General features: G+C 43.7%; 1 long non-coding RNA gene across 2 annotated transcripts; it reads right to left on the bottom strand.

The window, feature by feature from the left end:
* Window positions 1-665: 665 nt before the first annotated feature.
* Window positions 666-4,086, bottom strand: LOC125513140 (uncharacterized). Of its 2 annotated transcripts, none has more exons than XR_007285701.2 (6): window positions 3,872-4,086; window positions 2,945-3,737; window positions 2,541-2,805; window positions 1,508-2,434; window positions 1,113-1,408; window positions 666-1,021 (listed from the first exon to the last, which is right to left on the bottom strand). It is a non-coding gene; the product is annotated as an uncharacterized LOC125513140 (long non-coding RNA). The 2 variants fall into 2 exon arrangements; XR_007285699.2 differs by having other exon boundaries at window positions 2,945-3,774.
* Between the last annotated feature and the right edge of the window lie 1,741 nt (window positions 4,087-5,827).

Consider the following 5,827-nt stretch of genomic DNA (forward strand, 5'->3'; position numbering starts at 1 on the left):
GGATCCTCTGTCAGGGTAACTACAGAATATTCTACCAAGATATTTAGGTATTTGGATGCCACTGCATACAAAATTTTATATTATATTAAGTGTCACAATTGAACTTATCGGTGAATATGGTCCATCATATACGAAAATTCGTTTCTGATCATGAGTACAGCTGAGCCCGGAATCTTGTCCGTTGGTTTTCATTGGGATGTGCGTGTATTTTGTGTTCCCGATACCATATTTACATTGTATTCAATGGTGGGTCCCGTGCAGTAAAGCGGTGCTCAACCACTGTGTCGTAGTGGAACGGGAAAAATGCGGACGGATCAGCCGTTTTCGTGAGCCTACCTATCCCGCTGCTGGTTGATGGATGAGCGAACGGCCACCCACCTGGTCGGTGCGTTGATAATTACGACCCGCAGCCCCTTCCCTTTCCCACAGAAGAAATCCAGGACCAGTGGCATACGTGTTTTGAATTTTGAATTAATGAGGCGCTTACGGGCGTCCAGCTGGACCAACACAGACACGTGTAATAGCAAAATTTACTCTAGTAGCACCAACCAGTGATTGAAAGCTCAGCAAGCATACACCCAGTAAAACCAAGGCGCCAGTATATTTTGAAATGCCAGGAGTGGTCATGTGTGGGAAAAAATTCGTCTCACCAATACAACTGTCTATAGATTTCATGAAATTCAAATTATTAAGTTCAGAATGCAAATAGACTGCAACAAGGAGGAACAAGTGTGAAGGTTCAAACACAAGCCATCAACTAGAAAATCATCGATTATTATTATTCTAACATTACACATAGCTGGGAAAAAGTATTAAGATGCATTTCTCAGGATGGGCCTCGTGCAGGAAGTACGGCATGTCACAAGCTTGCGAGCTTCTTTGGCACATCGCCCCTCTCCGGGCAGGTGGTATTCTTATGTCCTGGCAGTTTGCATATACTGCAGAATCTCATTTGCTCACTCAGTCCATTTCTTAATGATGTGCCACTTGGGTATCTCCGGCACGCCAACTAGTCCATCACCTGAATCCATGGGCAAGCATAAGGCTTCGTTTCAAATCAAACATATGACAGGACAAGGTTTACTTGATTAATATCGCAGTGAGAAAATAACCTTCATAGCATGGCAACATAGCATCCCCGTGTGGCCATGTGGGTCAACTGCCCACATTCACAGTTGAAACAGACACCATCATTTGATATGGTCACCTCGAAATCAACTTTACTCCATTTCTCACGTTTGTCGGCGTCATTGTGCCCCGTGATGTATTTCTTCTTCCTCACAACTTCTTCTACCTGGTATGGTCCACCTTTGAAGAGGTTCTCACTGAATAGCTGAAACATCTTTCTTGTATAAACTTTACTTGCATGCCTCTCGATAGCAACATTTGTTCTCATCACAACAACACTCTGTAGTCGGACAAAAAAATAGGTAGAATGTCAGCTTCTCAGACGAGACAAACAAGAACCACAAAAATATAAATAAGCATGTACATAAGTATCGCTCACAATTCTTGTCCTTTTCTCTTTGAAGCTCTCATCCGATTCTCAGTTGAATTGAAGCCTCATGTACTATCGCATGAACACATGCATTGGGCTTGCTTGCGGCATGTAAATCTTCAACATAATATTCGCACTCTCGCTACGTTGTGTGCTAGTCATTTTGGCGCAGAAGACTTGACTTTGACATGAAAAATAAGGTTGTAATAATGAAACCTTTGAAATGCGGCTTTGCCCACTTATGCCATATCAGATAAGGATTTGTCATGTAATTGTGGGACTTCAAATTATTTTTCTCAATCAGCAAGCCCCATGCAGTCTCAAACTCCTCCACACTTATCACGCGATTCACTATTTTGTGGAATTCGGACCTGAACTCACTCTTGCTGGTGTACAATAATGGACCAAGATTCTCTTTTGCTTTCTTAAGAACATGCCACTTATACCATCTGTGCACAATTCGAGGTGGCTTGTTGTTCCCATTTGTCCCATAAGGTTCTTGATCCTGCTTTCTTCATCACCTTGTACTCAGTAGGTAAATTTTCGGTCGTTCTGCCATATCTCTTTGAACACAGCTAGTGTCTTATTTACATCATCGTTAGCCTGGTCTCGACTTATCCAACCACACAGATTGCGCAGTGTCCACTTTGTGAAAGGCACATTCTAGGTTGAACAACAAAAGCTGCCAACTATGTTGTACACCTTGTTGGGGTTCACATTGTTCGCCCTAAGCTGCTTCACCAAATCCTTCATCTACACATCTATGTGCTTGTGTGATGGCCAATGAACTTTCTCACCGCAAGTAAGAGACAATGAATGGTTGCGGCTGGAACGGTGCTCAGCAATGAGCCATACATTGTCTACAGATCTAAGCAATCTGATCATGGCAGGGCACTCACACCGGCAGGACCGGCTATTCTGCTGCTCAGGCTTCCCCTGGAAGTTGACATTTTTTCTCCATGTCAGGTATAGGAAATGAAATTATGTTGATAGCAATATGTAAAAAATCTACAAAGTTTTACTAATGGTAGTAAGTGCTAACCGAGCATCCACAAACAATCTCCTGCATACACTTTGTCCACTCCATATTCAGACAGCTCTTGCCATATCGTATACCAAATCCAAGCTCCCAAGAATAGAGGTTATAGAAATCACACGCTTCCCCAAGTGAGTCAAAACTCATCCCAATATTTGGCTTCACTACATTGTCCAAGGGTTTATCAGCGTACCTCCTAATTGTTTCTTCTAATGGAGTGACCCTGCCTGGACAGGGTGCCCTATCCAGAGGGGCACGCCAAACTCTTAACCTGAAATTAAATTTACAGTTTTACAGATGGTGGAAACAATTTTTTCAGCTAATGATGCCAGCTAGACATATATGGACATAAACACTAACAATCACAACCACGAGTACATAGAAAAAAAGACTATTAATTATATTTATACCTTCTGGTCCACCGTGGTGCCTCTGGGTTCACCTTCCTTGTGGGCTCGACGCATTGAGTTGGCGACTGCTTCCTCTTGCCGGCGGAACCGCTCTGCTCAGCAGCGCCACCAAGTTGTCCAACCAGAACCACGCATGACGAGTCAGCACATAGTGGTGCGGACGGCCCAACAACCATTGAAACCAATATGTCTGGCTGCTCAACATCCGCATCGACCTCTCAGAGCGGGAACCCATGGCATGTTCAGCAAATCAAAGACCAGTCAGGGTCTTTTTTTGAAGTTAAATTGACAGTTTTTGATATGTTACAATTATTCTTTTTCATACCACAGTGTCTCATTGATATGTGTTAACATTATCTGCATGCTTTTGTATGACATGGTCTGCCCAGAAAACAATATATTTGCTAATTGCGCGCATGGACAACATAATCTGCCTTGAAAACACTATGTATGTCAATTGCACGCACGGAGGATTACCAAAAAACAGAGGACCAATTTGCTGACAGCAGTAGTAGTGCTCACGAGGCTTTTTAGATATAGGCACTAAACAGAATCATGGATTCAGACAAAGGAACACTGATTTTCTATGTATACCTTCTGTTCCACAATGACAATGCCCATCTTGGTGCAACTCTCTGGTGGACTCGAAGGATTCAGTAGGCGGCTGCTTCCTCTTGCGGCCGGAATCGATCTGCTCAGCAGAGCCGCCGTGTTGTCCAGCTGCAACCCCGCACAACGAGTCGGCGTGTGCCACTGCCGACGGCCCAACAGCCGTCAAAACCAACGGATCTAGCTGGTCAACACCACCCGTGACCTCTATGAGTGGGAGTCTATGGTGTGTTCATCAAATCGAAAACAGTCGTTTAGACGCCTGTGCTTGTGTGTCTACGGATCAAATCGAACAGAATAATACAGTAGAGACATTACCTGTCTATCGGATCCAGCAAAAAATCGAGCCCGCTGTGGCGTAGGTCTGCAAGCTCGGCCATACTGCTTGCCGTCGCCATTGTTTCGCCTTCCGCTGCCGAGGTCGGGAAGAGTGGGGAATGGGGAGAAACAGTTGACTTACAACTGGAGGACCGAGATATTTCGAATACTGGTGCCCGACGTGTGCACGATATGTAAATCCAGCGTCATGTGTTGTTTCACGCATACGCATGTACGGCCTGACTTAACCGTCGTCTGTGAATAGTCCTGATTTTATCGTGTGCATAGCATCACTCATTTCGAAGTGCCCCACAATTTGTGCACCGGTGAGCATTTAGTGATCCATTGACGGCGTTGTTTCTGCAGCAGACGGTGCCAACACGATTCTGATCCCGGCGTAGCTTTTCGTGACGGAGGCGATCCACAGCTCGGGTCGTCACCGTAACCCCGAACAAGCCCGCGGGCTACCGTACATCACTGTTCATATGTGTATATCGTCTGACACACCCATTTTCCTATCACCATATATGCTTGAAAGGGCCCACTAGCCCATATCCCTAGACATGTACGTACGACCAGGATACCATGTTCAGATACAACTGTTCTCAGTAACGCCGCTCTCCGTCATATATGCTTACGTTTAGGGAAAAGATATTTATATGTTTGATCCCTCCAATTTTGGTATGATTTTCTACCAAGATATTTGGATATTTCGATGTCATAACATAAAGATACATTATAATACTTTCAGCAACACAACTTAATTTATTGATGAGTTGATGTTTTGAATTTTCTAAGGGCCAGAGAAAGAAAAATTGCGTAATATATCGAACTAAAATCACCATAGAAAGTATGTCTTCCATTTTAAGTTTAACACAAAATGAGCATTTATAATGGTAATATTTCATCCTTTGTAGTGAGAACCTCTTTGGTCACATATTAGAGAGTGCTTAACATTATATTAGAAATGCTTATTTTCTAGTACTTTTAGAGAGAAAAAAACGTAAAATTTAAAATAATTATATACTTATAAGATGTATTACTAAGAAAATAACATATAATTTGTGGTAAACTAATTAATTATTAAAAGTAAAAGAGTTTAATATAAATAATGAATAAGTGAAAACATTTGCAACATTTGTATCACAAGCGATGTTAGAAAATAAGACGCAGCGACGGTGGATACCAGTGTGTGTGCGCGCACTGGACGTGCCGAGTTGTGGCGAGGGCGCGTGTCCATGGACCATGATGTGTGTGTACTGGTGGCGCATGAGTTTGCGCTCATGTCCGTGTCCATCGAGTAGGATTCAGGAGCATGGGCATGATAGGCCTAGTCATTAGGATACACGAGTTTATCTAGGAGTAGGATTAGTTGGGTTAGTGGCCATGGAGGGAATGGTAGTATGCTTAGATGCGTGGTATGCTAGTGTGCAAATGTTGAACAAGAACATCTATGTGTCCATGATTAGTTCAATCTTCTGTGTTTTAATACTAGTTTCTATTGTCCATGTATAGTGTGTTGTGGTATTGATGATGCTTACATTTATAGGACATGACCCTGCAAGAGTTTAGTCAGGCCATCGTGTTGTCCGAGAGCCAGTTCCGACCGTCCTACAGCGAGGACTCTCAGCCTCTCATCGACCAGATGCCTCCCAATTCAGACGTTTTCGAGGTGCCGCCTAAGGTTTCCTCCATTTGTGCTGGCTCAACCCAATGTTGTTGCTCAAAAGGCAGCCACAAAGGAGAAGAAGTATGGCAGGGGGAACATCATGAAATGGCAGCCGTTCCTCTCCACTTTCGTGCTTAATAAGATGTGTGAGATCATAGCTAGTGGGGTGAGGACTGACAAGGGCTTCAAGGAGGTGCACTTGAACCTTGTTGCAAAGCAGGTGTTCGAGTTCTGTGGATAGAAGGTCACCTCGACCAGGTGTACAACCACCGGAGAAAGTGGTGAGT

This window comes from Triticum urartu, chromosome 6A (assembly GCF_056163025.1).
Source record: "Triticum urartu cultivar PI428250 chromosome 6A, HENAU_Tu73, whole genome shotgun sequence".
Classification (NCBI taxonomy): domain Eukaryota; kingdom Viridiplantae; phylum Streptophyta; class Magnoliopsida; order Poales; family Poaceae; genus Triticum; species Triticum urartu.